Below are 15,175 nucleotides of genomic sequence, written 5' to 3'. Positions count from 1 at the left end.
TTTACTAGGGAAGATATTCCGTATTCGAAACCTCCTGCACAATGCTTAGATGAGTTTGATAATTATATTGTTAAGCAAGAAAATTTTAATATGAGAGTAGAGAATCATTTAATGGAAAATTCTCGAGCTATTAGTGAATTGCATGATATTGTAGAAAGAACCTCCAATGATGTTAAGATGCTTGTTAAACATTTTCATATGGTTCAAACTCAAATAGATCAACTCACTAAAGTGCAAAATGACTTGTTAGGGAATAATTCTAAAGAGAAACATGCTTATGAAGTAACAACTAGAGGTGGTGTCTCTACCCAGGATCCTTTATATCCTGAAGGGCATCCCAAAAGAATTGAACAAGATTCTCAACGCATTGAACCTAGTGCTCCTTCTAAGAAGAAAAAGAAGAAGAAACATAAAAATGTTGTAGAATCCTCTGAACCTGTTAATGATCCTAATAGTATTTCTATTTCTGATGCTGAAACTGAAAGTGGTAATGAACATGATAAAGATAATGATAAGAATGATGCTTCTGATAAAGAAGAGGTTGAAGAAGAACCTGAAAAGCATGCTAAAAATAAAAAGTACACTAAAGAAGATTTTATTGCTGAGAAACATGGTAATGAAAGAGAACCTTGGGTTCAAAAGCAAATGCCTTTTCCTGCTAAGAAACTGAAATCAAAGGAAGCAGAACACTATAATAAATTTTGTGATTGGATGAAACCTTTATTCTTGCAAATCCCTTTGACTGATGCTATTAAATTGCCTCCTTATTCAAAGTATATGAAAGATATTGTTACTAACAAAAGGAAAATTCCTAATGAGGAAATTTCCACTATGCTTGCTAATTACTCTTTCAATGGCAAAGTTCCAAAGAAGTTGGGCGACCCAGGTATACCTACTATTCCTTGTTCTATTAAGAATAATTATGTTAAAACTGCTCTATGTGACTTGGGAGCTGGTGTTAGTGTTATGCCTTTTTCTCTTTATAAGAGACTTTACTTAGATAAGTTGATACCTACTGATATATCTTTGCAAATGGCTGATAAATCTACTGCTATTCCTGTTGGTATATGTGAGGATGTTCCTGTTCAAGTTACTACTAACTGCTTGATATTAACTGATTTTGTTGTGTTGGAAATGCCTGAAGATGATAATATGTCTATTATTCTTGGGAGACCTTTTCTTAACACCGCAGGGGCTGTTATTGATTGCAATAAAGGAAAGGTTACTTTCAATGTTGATGATAGGGAGCATACCGTTTATTTTCCCAAGAGGATTGAGAAAGCGTGTGGAGTTAATACTATTTCTAATGTGAGAACTATCAAAGTGGGGACTATTGATTGTCCTATATATGAGCCTAAGGAAGAATATCAAACTCTCGTGATTGGATCCATATCAATACAATTCAAGGTAACATGATTGATTTAAGGTTTATTTCTTCTTATGCTATGTAAAATTTATTTGGTGGCAAGACCTGATCAACCTTGTTAACAAATACTTTTTATATGCATAGAGGAGGTAAACAACATCTCTTTCTTCCTCCATTTGTCTTATTTGCTGTAGCATTTTTAATTTGCAAAGTTCCTTAGTTAATTGGAGTTTTCAAAATTTTCCTGGCCAGTAATAATAAACTTAATACCCAGAAATGTGTATTTTTCAAAGTTTTCAAAAATTCACAAAAATTATACCGTTGGTCCTATTTTTCGACGAGGCACCTGGGAGCACCAGAGGATGACCTGTGGGGCACCACAGGGTGCCACACCACAGGCCGGCGCGGCCAAGGAGGGGGGTGCGCCACCCTGTGGTGTGGGCCCCTCCTTGCCCCACTATCTCATCTCTTTCTCCCAGCATCTTCTCTCTCCCGAAAAAACTCGAACCAGCTTTCTCTCACTCGCGTTTTTGCTCAAGAGCTCAGGATTTTTCGATCTCTTTGCTCAGCCCAGATTTCTGTCTGAAATTTGGCATATTTGCTCTCCGGTATGTGACTCCTCCACCTATCCAAGTAGAATTTTGTTTGGTTGAGTATATCTTGAATATTTTGCTGCTGTAGGTAACATGTTTAGTGAGCTTGCATGCTTGTTCTAAGTTGTATAAACTAGTTTTGATGCATGATTAGTACTCTAGCAAGTTCCTATAGTAGTTCCCCTTGATTATATGTCACCAAATCAAATTTTATATTGTTTGTTGAAAATTTCAGAAAATGGAGTGGAGTAGATATCAACTTAACCAACAAGAATTGGAGGTCCAACAAGTTATGAGAGTGAATCGTGAAGAGGGAGTATACCCCTCTTACTACCCGTGCGCGGATTTCATGAGAAGCGCGGGAATATTGGAAGATGTTCGGAGTCTAATTTCTCGAGCAGGGCTGAGTGATTTTGTTGAAGGAGAGCCAAGACAATATGCAAAATTAACTATGCCTTTTGTGCAGGACTTTAAGTTCAATTGGTCGCGATCTAACCCCACGGTTCAGTATAAAATTTACAATAAAGCTGTCAACTTGCCGTTCAGTGATTTTTGTGCAGCAATTAGAGTACCGCAATGGGGGTCATGCGAGAAGATAAGGGGATCGCCGCAAGAACTCTTAAGCCTCTTCAAGATGATTTGCTGTGGAAGGAGTTTCTCAGAGGATAGTGGTAAAATCACTAGCATTCAGCTCCCGGCTATCCGCTACTTTGCCTATTTCATTACTAAATGTGTTCTTGCTAAAAAGATTGGCGGTAAACTATCTATCCTGGATTTAGCTTTTCTAGCTGCGGCACTGCAAGGTAGTAGGACTTATAATTTGGGGGCATTGATAGCCTATAGACTTGCTACTAACCGTGAGAAAGGTGGAATTTGTGGAGGTCTCATCGCCTCTCGTTTACTAGCTTTTCATAATGTAGAACCTCATCACTTTGATATTCCATTCTCCATAGAAAAACTTGACATAGCCTCTATGATTAAACATGAATTTGTTTCTGATTCCTCCAACTTGGGTAACCTGTTTTACAAGATGACATTTTATAAGAAAGTCTGGAGAATAACTAAGAAAACTGAGAAACTAGTAAGATTGCCTGCGCCTGTTCTGTCTAACCTTGATTCCAGGGAAGATTGGTCGGTCACAGAAGGTGCACTGGATGCACACATAGAGGGAGGAGGCCATCATGCAAGAGACGACACGGAGGTCAAGGAGCACCTCGACTCATCATCCGATGCAGCAAGTTCCTCACATCAACATGTTGGACATGTGGAGCCTCCACGCTTTTCTTCTGCACATGAATTTTACTATGACTACGCCATGAATTATCCACCGGCGAGGAACAGCGACCCTCGTTGTGGTTGAACTCCACTTAGGCCAAAAGCCTAAGCTTGGGGGGAGGTATACCGGCATCACTCATTCTTTGCATATTATGGTTGCTGGATACTTGTACATACTTGTTTAGTCTCTTTGAGTGGTTTTCTAATGAGAGGGAGATGATATTTGGGGAAGTGCTGCCTGAAAACAGATTCTGGACTGTTACTAGAAAAATTCGTGCGCACAGCCAGAACGTTATTTTGAACTGCCAATTTTTTTGCAGGTTCCCCAGGTTGTTATCTAACTTTCATTAGTTGAGCACTTTTCAAGCTGAGCAACTTAAGATTTTTGTAAAAATCGATTTCTGTACTGCTGTCAGGTTTTGGCAGATTTCTGCCATCTCGCTTTTCTGTGTTTCTTCTAGTTTGCTATTTCTTGTTTTTGCTTTGTTTCCTTTCCAAAACACAAAAAGACCAAAAATATTTCTGTTGTTTCTCTTCATAATTTGTTTGCTTTGGTTTCTTGCATTTGTTTCGCTTTATTTGCTATTGCTAGTTTGCTACAAGAAAACCCAAAAAGATTTTGCTTTGTTTGCTGGTTTCCTTTTGTTCTTGTTTCTAATTCGAAAACACCAAAAATATTTGCTGTTCTTCTTTGGTTTGTAAAGTTCATCTTGAGTTCAATGGTCTTCGGTGGCTGGAGCGTGGTTTTCGTTTCATATTATCCAAGCTATACAAGTGAAAAGGCAATAATGACGATCTACGACAATCTGATTGTGGTGAGAGGCTGGTATGAACTCTATTTGTTTTCATTTTTGTACATATACTCATCCATGTGAGCATGCTTAGTTGGTTCATGTGAGGTATATGTTATTTGAGAAAGTCTAGTAGTTCATGATCTCTCATGTTTAGCTCCAATTTATTAATATGAGTAGCATGTCATGGATGTTTGCTTGCATTGTTTTATTCATAAGTAGGTATGGCATTGTGGTATCCTCCTCTGAATAATTCATTTATATCGACTCGGCACATGCTCACGCATGCATATGACTGAACAAAAAGTCAATTAAGCCTCGATGATCTATATTGCTTCAGAGTTCTTGTATCACTTTTATGCCTCCGTTAATTTATTTTGCCGCAAGCGTGATTATGACAGTTACTGCTCTCTTGATTTGTCGCTCCCTAGTCTTTTGCTAGCCTTCACTTGTACTGAGCGGGAACGCTGCTCGTGCTTCCAAAACACCTGAAAACCAAGTTGTTCCAAAGTGTCCACCATAAATACCTATGCATGGCATTTCAAACCATTCCAAGTAAATTCTCATGCGTTACCTTTAAAACTTTCAAAATGCTTCTCAATTTGTGTTTATGTTTCATAGCTCATGAGGAAGTATGTGGTGTTTAGCTTTCAACCTTGTCATTTACATTTGACGGACTCTCATATGGACTAGTGGCACATCCGCTTATCCAATAATTTTGCAAAAAGAACTGGCAATGGGATTCCCAGTCCCGAATTAATTAACTTAAATAGACACTCCTCCATGGTTTGTGATTGATGGACGGCACCCGAAGAATTCGGTTAGCCATGGCTTGTGTAAGCAAAGGTTGGGGGGAGTGTCATCATCATAATAAAACTAAAATAAAAAGGCACTCCTTCATGGTATGTGATTGTTGGCAGGCACCCGAGGATTCGGTTAGCCATGGTTTGTGTAAGAAAGGTTGGAAGGAGTGCCACATAAATATGCAAATAATTCATGGGAGCCGCTCTTGAAAATCCGGTTGGCGAGGTAGTTAGTGTACCCATTACCATTCGTTGACAACAACAAACACCTCTCAAAATGATTTTACTCCTGATTTCAAAAATGAAAAGCTCTAGCGCATGTTAATCCCTGCTTCCCTCTGCGAAGGGTCAATCTTTTACTTCTATGTTGTGTCTCCATTATTTCTTTGAGCACTATCTTGAGAGCACAACTGTCATTCTTAGTATAATATGCTTGTCTCAAAATATGATTGATTGTGGTATAACTTTGATGCTTTTATCTTTGACAATCACTACTTCTAGTTTTTCTATGAACTCCAGAGGTGCCTGGGCATTTATGTTTTGCCGATCAAATACGGGCAAGCGAGATACCACTTTATCATACTCTCTTATGAACATTGCAATCCTGCTTACATACATGATTCATGATGCTTATTATTAATTGTTGGTATCTCTTCATGATTGACAAAGCTGTTAGATGATCTTATTTGCATGTATCTCACAATGAACTACTTAAGTATTAGCCATAGCATGAGAATATATACATCATATGAGCAAATGTGTTTGTGAAAGTTCTTTTATCGCTCAGTTGTTAACTGAATTGCTTGAGGACAAGCAATAAGCTAAGCTTGGGGGGAGTTGATACGTCCAAAACGTATCTACTTTCCCGAACACTTTTGCTATTGTTTTGCCTCTAATTTGTGTATTTTGGATACAACTAACACGGACTAACGCTGTTTTCAGCAGAACTGTTCTGGTGTCTCGTTTTTGTGCAGAAATCCAACTTTCGGGAAAATCCTCGGAATTTATGCGGAAGGCCCTATTTTCCCAGAATACTGACGGAGCCAGAAGGACAATTAAGGTGGAGGCCCGAGGGCCCCACACCATAAGGCGGCGCGGCCTAGGGGGGGCCCGCGCGGCCCTATGGTGTGGCCCCCTCGGCCGGCCTCCGACGCCCTCCTTCGGACTACTTATCGGCCTCGACCTAAAAACGCACGGAGGAAAGTCGAAGTCGCCAGAAACCCTCCAGAACGCCGCCACATCGCGAAACTCCGTCGCGGGAGCCAGAAGTCTCCGTTCTGGCACTCCGCCGGGACGGGGAATTGGAGGAGATCATCACCATCATCACCGCCAACGCCTCTACATCAACCAGCCATGTTTCCCCCATCCATGTGTGAGTAATTCCCCCGCTGTAGGCCGAAGGGGATGGTAGGGATTGGATGAGATTGGTCATGTAATAGCATAAGATTGTTAGGGCATAGTACCTAGTGTCCGTAATTGGTACTTTGATGATATTGTTGCAACTTGTTATGCTTAATGCTTGTCACTAGGGCCCGAGTGCCATGATCTCAGATCTGAACATGTTATTGTTTCATCATGATATTCATTGTTTATTGATCTTACCTGCAAGTTGTATACACATGTCGCTGTCCGGAACCGATGGCCCCGAAGTGACAGAAATCGGGACAACCGGAGGGAATGGTAGCGATGTGAGGATCACATGTGTTCACGGAGTGTTAATGCTTTGCTCCGGTACTCTATTAAAAGGAGTACCTTAATATCCACTAGTTTCCCATGAGGCCCGGCTGCCACCGGCTGGTAGGACAAAAGATGTTGTGCAAGTTTCTCATTGCGAGCACGTACGACTATAATTGGAACACATGCCTATCGATTGCTTTGTACTTGGACACCGTTTTATTATTATCTGCAAATGCCCTGCTATGATTGTTACATGAGTTTCTCTCATCCATGGAACGCCCGTTCATCCGTCCCCGTGCCTACAGTATTTTAATACTGCTGTTTACTAAAATCACTACTGCTGTCTTTGTTACTCTACTGCTGTTATTTCACTCACGCTACATCGCTATAAAACTGTTACTACTGATAAACTCTTGCGAGCAAGTCTGTTTCCAGGTGCAGCTGAATTGACAACTCCGCTGTTAAGGCTTTCAAGTATTCTTTGTCTCCCCTTGTGTCGAATCAATAAATTGGGTTTTACTTCCCTCGAAGACTGTTGCGATCCCCTATACTTGTGGGTCATCATGGCTTCATCCGCTTATCCAATAATTTTGCAAAAAGAGCTGGCAACGGGGTTCCCAGCCCCAATTTAATCACAAATAGACACTCCTCCATGGTATGTGAAATGTTGGAAGGCACCCGAGGATTCGGTTAGCCATGGCTTGAGAAAGCAAAGGTGGGGATGAGTGTCATCTAAATAAAACTAAAATAAATAGACACTCCTTCATGGTATGTGATTGTTGGAAGGCACCCGAGGATTCGGTTAGCCATGGCTTGTGAAAGCAAAGGTTGGAAGGAGTGTCACCCAAAAATAAAAATAAACTACATCATGGGAGCCGCTCTTTGAAGGTCTGTCTGGCAAGTGGGTTAGAGTGCCCACTACCATTCGTTGGAAACAACAAACACCTCTCAAAACTTTACTTTTATGCTCTCTATATGATTTCAAAACTTAAAAAGCTCTAGCACATGATTTAATCCCTGCTTCCCTCTGCGAAGGGCCTTTCTTTTACTTTATGTTGAGTCAGTTTACCTACTTCCTTCCATCTTAGAAGCAAACACTTGTGTCAACTGTGCATTGATTCTTACGTACTTGCTTATTTGCATTCATCATATTACTTTGTGTTGACAATTATCCATGAGATATGTATGTTGAAAGTTGAAAGCGACTGCTGAAACTTAATCTTCCTTTGTGTTGCTTCGATGCCTTTACTTTGAATTTATTGCTTTATGAGTTAACTCTTATGCAAGACTTTTGATGCTTGTCTTGAAAGTACTATTCATGAAAAGTTTTGCTATATGTTATCTATTTGTTAGCAACTATAGATCATTGCCTTGAGTAACTGCATTCATCTCATATTCTTAAAAATAGTATGATCAAGGTTATGTAAGTAGCATGTCACTACAGAAATTATTCTTTTTATCGTTTACCTACTCGAGGGCGATTAGGAACTAAGCTTGGGGGTGCTGATACATCTCCAACGTATCTATAATTTCTGATGTTCCATGCTTGTTTTATGACAATACCTACATGTTTTGCTCGCACTTTATAATGTTTTTATGCGTTTTCCGGAACTAACCTATTAAGAAGATGCCGAAGTGCCAGTTCCTGTTTTCTGCTGTTTTTGGTTCCAGAAAGGTTGTTCGGGCAATATTCTCGGAATTCGACGAAACAAAGACCCAGTATCTTATTTTTCTCGGGAGACCCTAGAACACTGAAGGAGAGTCCGAGGCGGGCCAGAGGGCCACCACACCATAAGGCGGAGCGGCCCCAGGCCTGGCCGCGCCAGCCTATGGTGAGGAGGCCCCAGGCACCTCCCTGCGCCGCCTCTTCGCCTATAAGAGCCCTTTCGACCTAAAAACGCGATACAGATTGACGAAACTCCAGAAAGACTCCAGGGGCACCGCCGCCATCGCGAAACTCCAAATCGGGGGACAGAATCTCTGTTCCGGCACGCCGCCAGGACGGGGAAGTGCCCCCGGAAGCCATCTCCATCAACGCCACCGCCTCCATCATGCTCCGTGAGGAGTTCCCCCATGGACTACGGGTTCTAGCAGTAGCTAGTTGGTACTCTCTCTCCCATGTACTTCAATACAATGATCTTATGAGCTGCCTTACATGATTGAGATCCATCTGATGTAATCGGTGTTGTGTTTGTTGGGATCCGATGGATGATACATTATGATTAGTCTATCTATAAAGTTTGTGAATTTATTATTACTGCAATCTTGTTATGCTTAATGCTTGTCACTAGGGCCCGAGTGGCATGATCTTAGATTTAAGCTCTATAATTATTGCTTAGATTGTATCTACAAGTTGTTTGCACATATTGCTGTCCGGAACCCGAGGCCCCATAGTGACAGAAATTGGGACAACCGGAGGGGAAGGTTGTGATATGAGGATCACATGTTTTCACCAACTGTTAATGCTTTGCTCCGGTGCTCTATTAAAAGGAGTACCTTAATAGCCAGTAGATTCCCTTGAGGCCCGGTTGCCACCGGCTGTGTAACGGCCCCGGGTAGTACCCCTAATAGATTTGCTTTGTTCTTTTTGTTTTGTGCATCATCATGCAACATGCATCATATCATCCACATGATTTAACAAAATAAAATTATTTTAAATAAAAACTATTTAGTTTTCCCCTCTCATATGGTTTTATTAATAAACCGTCTTTCTACCTATTCATTTAACAAAAACCCTAAATTCCTTCCCGGGCCTCCCTTCTTCTCCTTGGCCCATCACCTTTCCAGCCCACCTCCCAGGCAGCCAGTACCCCTTCGCTCATCTCCTCTTTTTGTCGTTGTCCTCTTTCTCTGGAGAGAGCACGCATATGGCGTGAGCACCTGTGGTCCTCTCCTCCACCACCGAGCACCCTCCTCCAACAACCCCCTCCCCCCTTTTAATCCCCACACCAGCACAGCAAACCCTAGCCCCTCTCCCACCTGCCGCCACCTACCTTCCTCCACCCATTCTTTTCTCTCTTCTCTGTGAGCAAACTAAGGAGAACAACCCCACAGCACCACCTCCTCGCCATGGCGCCGCCGCTCCAGAGCATCCCCAGCCGTTCTGAGGGCACCGCTACAACCGCCTCGTCGCCGTCTATGCCGTGGTGCAAGGAATCAAGCCAGAGCTTCCCGAGTTGAGCACAACGTCGCCAATTCCCCGCGCCATTCGCCACCCTTCTCCCTCGATTCCGGCCACCCCAAGTCTCCCCTTGCCTGGCTGAACCTCCCTTGACCTTTCTGGTGAGTGCCCCGTCCTCCTGAGCCCCTCCACGGCCTCCCTCTCCCTTTCTTCCGTCTTGCCGACGTTGACCCGCATAGCTCCTCGCAGGTGCTCGTCGCCGGCCATCCTCCGGTGGTTCCCCGGCGCCCAGACCACCACCAACAGACTCACCTTGATCCCCTGCAGCGAACGCGCCATCTCGCAGGCCCCGGTTCGCCCTGAGTCGCTAGATCAGTGCATGACCAGATCTCATCTCCGTCATGGCTGCACAAGTTCGTCCTCGCCACTGTTGTTCAAGTTGCCCCGCTCCCTTCTCTTGACATAATCGAACCAGTAACACAGTGGTTAGCTCCTTGCTTCTTAAACAAAGAGATCTTGGGTTCAAATCTTGATTCTGGCTAATTAAGCCTATATTTTTGTTCCCTGATTCTTTGCATCAGATCCGAAACCAGCAATGGGCCTCAGCCCAGATCTTCCCGGCAGCCCGTTGCCCCGCACGGCCCGAAGCTAACCATCGCCACCAGCAGGCCACATCGGGCCCTGGACAGTGCAGGTCCGGCCCGGCTCGCCCTTTCCTATTTTGTTTTTGCATAAATTGTTCAATCTTGCAAAATTCATATCTTTTAAATGATAACTCGAAATCAAAAGTGTTGTATATGAAAATTGATCAGAAAAATGTGCTGAACATGAATATGCCATCCATATGCCCGTTTGCATCTTGCATCATGTCATGACGTGATAGTTCGTGCATACCACCTAACATATATGCGGAGTATTTTGGATTTCCAACTAGGATTTCCCCGCTCCGATTAATATTGAAGTAGCGCACCCTTACCATGTTATGCCATGTTAATCAACCCTTAACTTTGACGTTAGAAAATACAACTCCAACTTTAATTTATTTGTCCGGGGTTCCGACTCCGATTAATATGGATAATTTGCATTGTCGCATCATGTTTGCCATGTCATGCATATCATCTTGATCATGCCGGTTCTTCTTCCGTAGTAGTAAGATTGCATCCGTTGTTTGTTCCAGTATTTGCTTCTTCTCGGATAGGATCGCGAAGTGGTGATATGAGATACGACAAGTTCTTCTGCTGCTTTTCACAGGCGATCCCTCTCTCTTCACCTATTATACACTCTCCCTCGCACTACTATCCTTATGTTGCGATTCTTTATCGAGTCACGTGTCCTATTCCACTTGTTTACCATAATAATCCTATATGTATCATTCCTTACCCATAGCCGTTGCTTGATGTTTGAGCCTTGCGAGTCGTAGGCGTGTTTAGTCTCTGTTGTTTATCTCGATCTGTTATCGGGATATGTTGGGTTGTTGGGAGGTTATCACATGCTATATCAGTTGTTGGAGATACACATGCTTTACTTATTTGTTAACAACTAAAATTGTAAGCAGAGGCATCTGTGAGCCCCTTTGCGAAAGCATCGGAACTTTGACTTGCTAATGTCCCCTAGGACCCGAGTTCTTGTTATCTGTTCCGAGATTGAGCGCTCTACCCATACGTGGGGGAGTGGGACCCCCATCACCCACTACCTTTCCTCGAGTCTGTTTATTGGGAGCCACAACCTTGGTTTTATTTGCCCATATGCACGATGCACGATTTATTTCCTGTTGCCTTCGGGTGTTTATTTCTGTACTGTACTCATATTGCGGATAGACTTATCATGTGCCTGGTCGTTAGTGCCCGCCTGGACTATGTCGCAAACCTCTGGGTCCGTATCGGAGTACGGCCGAACTTCGTCACGGGTAGCTTAGTTGGGTGGCTCCCATTAAACTTTGTCTTGCATTGGGAACGGTCTTGATGTGAGACTCCACCTGTAGTAAGTGGGTTCGAGCATGCGTATGGTTACATTTGGGCAACCCCTGCAGGGTGTACATCTTATCGATAAGCCGTGTCCGCGGTTATGGACGACTTGGAATTGTATGGCTTGATCATAGAACAACTTACACCGTTATCTTGTTGCTAATAATCTGATAATAACTTGCGTAGTAATATAGCATTACTACAACCGATACCTAATAAAACTTGTCCACCGTTGAGTGCCTTTTACATTGCCTCTTCGCAATTGTTGAAGGGGATATGTGTAATTGGCTGGGTTATGTTTGTGTAGTATTATATCTGTTACCTTATGCGCTCTCTTATCTTCTCTGATTAGACGGATGTTGTAGTGTGTCTCCATTGGTTATAGTTTTGATGCCGCTAAACCTACCATATAGCCCCCGGCGATATATATATATATATATATATATATATATATATATATATATATATATACTCGCCCGGCGAGCATAGCCATTTCTAGTCTCGCTAAGTACGTGCCGGAGTTTGTTCCTTGCTACTTACTCTCGCCTTTTCCCTTTCTCTTTTGCTTCCTCCCTCTTGTCGGCAACCGATGGCCCGACTTTGACAGGTACAAGATGACGATGTTAGCAAGGTTACCTTCCGGTTTGGCCTGGGTAGGGTTATGGACGCCACTGGTTATCTTCAGGACTTTAGTCCAATTTGTATCTTGTCCGTACTCGGACGTATTCGATCTTCTGTATGAGTTGGATCTTTGTATTGTATATTAGTATCTTGACTCGTTGGAGTCGTTGTTGTAATATATGTTTCTTGTGGGCTCTATTGTAATCCTGTTGTAATGTTACCGCTCGTGTTAATTCCTCTGGCATCACGTGTGTGATTCGTCGCACACGTCGTGTCGGAGGGCGTCTCTGAATCGATACCGTGCGGATTTCGGCGGGTTCGCTGGAATCCTCATGGTACCGGTTCCGGGGCGTCACAAGTTGGTATCAGAGCTCAGGTTGCCGGTACCCCACGATGACCCACAAGTATAGGGGATCGCAACAGTCTTCGAGGGAAGTAAAACCCAAATTTATTGATTCGACACAAGGGGAGGGAAAGAATACTTATAAGCCTTAACAACTGAGTTGTCAATTCAGCTGCACCTGGAAAAGCACTAGTAATAGGGGTGATGTGAAAGCAGCAGTAATATGAGAGCAATAGTAACAGTAACACAGTAGCGGTAGCAATAACACAGAGGCGATGGCACCAGAAAATAGTTGATACTACTTCCAATGACATATAGAAACGAGTATATGATGATGAGAGATGGACCGGGGTTCCCAGCGATCTACACTAGTGGTAACTCTCCAATAACAAGTGACAAGTGTTGGGTGAACAAATTACAGTTGGGCAATTGATAGGATTGAAATAGCATTAAGATAGAACATCAAGATTATTAATCATGTAGGCATGTTTTCCATATATAGTCGTACGTGCTAGCAATGAGAAACTTGCAGAACATCTTTTGTCCTACCAGCCGGTGGCAGCCGGGCCTCAAGGGAATCTACTGGCTATTAAGGTACACCTTTTAATAGAGCACCGGAGCAAAGCATTAAAACTTGGTGAAAACATGTGATCCTCATATCACAGCCTTCCCCTCCGGTTGTCCCAATTTCTGTCACTTTGGGGCCTCGGGTTCCAGACAGCAATATGTGCAAACAACTTGTAGATACAATCTAAGCAATAATTATAGAGCTTAAATCTAAGATCATGCCACTCGGGCCCTAGTGACAAGAATTAAGCATAACAAGATTGCAGCAACAATAACTTCACAAACTTTATAGATAGACTAATCATAATGTATCATCCATCGGATCCCAACAAACACAACACCGATTACATCAGTTGGATCTCAATCATGTAAGGTAGCTCATGAGATCATTGTATTGAAGTACATAGGATAGAGAGTACCAACTCGCTACTGCTAGAACCCGTAGTCCATGGGGGAACTACTCAGGGAGCATGATGGAGGCGGTGGCGTCGATGGAGATGGCTTCCGGGGGCACTTCCCCGTCCCGGCAGGGTGCCGGAACAGAGATTCTGTCCCCCGAATTGGAATTTCGCGATGGCGGCGGCGCCCCTGGAGTCTTTCTGGAGTTTCGTCAATTTGTATCGTGTTTTTAGGTCGAAAGGGGTCTTATAGGCGAAGAGGCGGCGTAGGAGGGGCACCAGGGCGCCCTCCCCATAGGCCGGCGCGGCCAGGGGCCTGCCCGCGCGGCCCTGTGGTGTGGGGGCCCTGGGCCTCCTCTCCGTCTCCCCTTCGGTGTCCTGGTCCGTCTCGGTGAATTATGATGTTTGGTCTTCGTTTCGTCGAATTCCGAGAATATTGCCCGAACAGCCTTTCTGGAACCAAAAACAGCAGAAAACAGGAACTGGCACTTCGGCATCTTGTTAATAGGTTAGTTCCGGAAAATGCATGAAATCATTATGAAGTGCGAGCAAAACATGTAGGTAATGTCATAAAACAAGCATGGAACATCAGAAATTATGGATACGTTGGAGACGTATCAGCATCCCCAAGCTTAATTAGTTCCTACTCGCCCTCGAGTAGGTAAACGATAAAAAGAATAATTTCTGTAGTGACATGCTACTTACATAATCTTGATCATACTGTTGTAAAGCATATGAGATGAATGCAGTGACTCAAGGTAATGATCTATAGTTGCTAACAAATAGATAACATATAGCAAAACTTTTCATGAATAATACTTTCAAGACAAGCATCAAAAGTCTTGCATAAGAGTTAACTCATAAAGCAATAAATTCAAAGTAAAGGCATCGAAGCAACACAAAGGAAGATTTAAGTTTCAGCAGTTGCTTTCAACTTTCAACATGTATATCTCATGGATAATTGTCAACACAAAGTAATATGATGAATGCAAATAAGCAAGTATATAAGAATCAATGCACAGTTGACACAAGTGTTTGCTTTTAAGATGGAAGGAAGTAGGTAAACTGACTCAACATAAAGTAAAAGAAAGGCCCTTCGCAGAGGGAAGCAGGGATAAAATCATGTGCTAGAGCTTTTCAAGTTTTGAAATCATATAGAGGGCATAAAAGTAAAGTTTTGAGAGGTGTTTGTTGTTGTCAACGAATGGTAGTGGGCACTCTAACCCCCTTTTGCCAGACAGACCTTCAAAGAGCGGCTCCCATGATGTAGTTTATTTTTATTTTTGGGTGACACTCCTTCCAACCTTTGCTTTCACAAGCCATGGCTAACCGAATCCTCGGGTGCCTTCCCACAATCACATACCATGAAGGAGTGTCTATTTATTTTAGTTTTATTTAGATGACACTCCTCCCCACCTTTGCTTTCACAAGCCATGGCTAACCGAATCCTCGGGTGCCTTCCAACATTTCACATACCATGGAGGAGTGTCTGTTTGTGATTAATTGGGGCTGGGAACCCCGTTGCAAGCTCTTTTTGCAAAATTATTGGGTAAGCGGATGAAGCCACTAGTCCATTGGTGAAAGCTGCCCAACAAGATTGAAAGATAAAACACCACATACTTCCTCATGAGCTATAAAACATTGACACAAATAAGA

General features: G+C 42.9%; 1 long non-coding RNA gene across 1 annotated transcript; it reads left to right on the top strand.

Annotated features, from left to right (window-relative positions):
• The first annotated feature begins 9,419 nt into the window (after positions 1-9,419).
• LOC127326982 (uncharacterized) lies at positions 9,420-12,431 on the top strand. The gene is made up of 4 exons (XR_007868297.2): positions 9,420-9,787; positions 9,876-10,111; positions 10,208-10,320; positions 10,804-12,431. It is a non-coding gene; the product is annotated as an uncharacterized lncRNA (long non-coding RNA).
• The last annotated feature ends 2,744 nt before the right edge of the window (positions 12,432-15,175 follow it).

This window comes from Lolium perenne, chromosome 3 (genome assembly GCF_019359855.2).
Source record: "Lolium perenne isolate Kyuss_39 chromosome 3, Kyuss_2.0, whole genome shotgun sequence".
Lineage (NCBI taxonomy): Eukaryota > Viridiplantae > Streptophyta > Magnoliopsida > Poales > Poaceae > Lolium > Lolium perenne.
The sequence above is the reverse complement of the archived record's forward strand: the minus strand, read 5'-3'. Positions and strand labels throughout refer to the sequence as shown.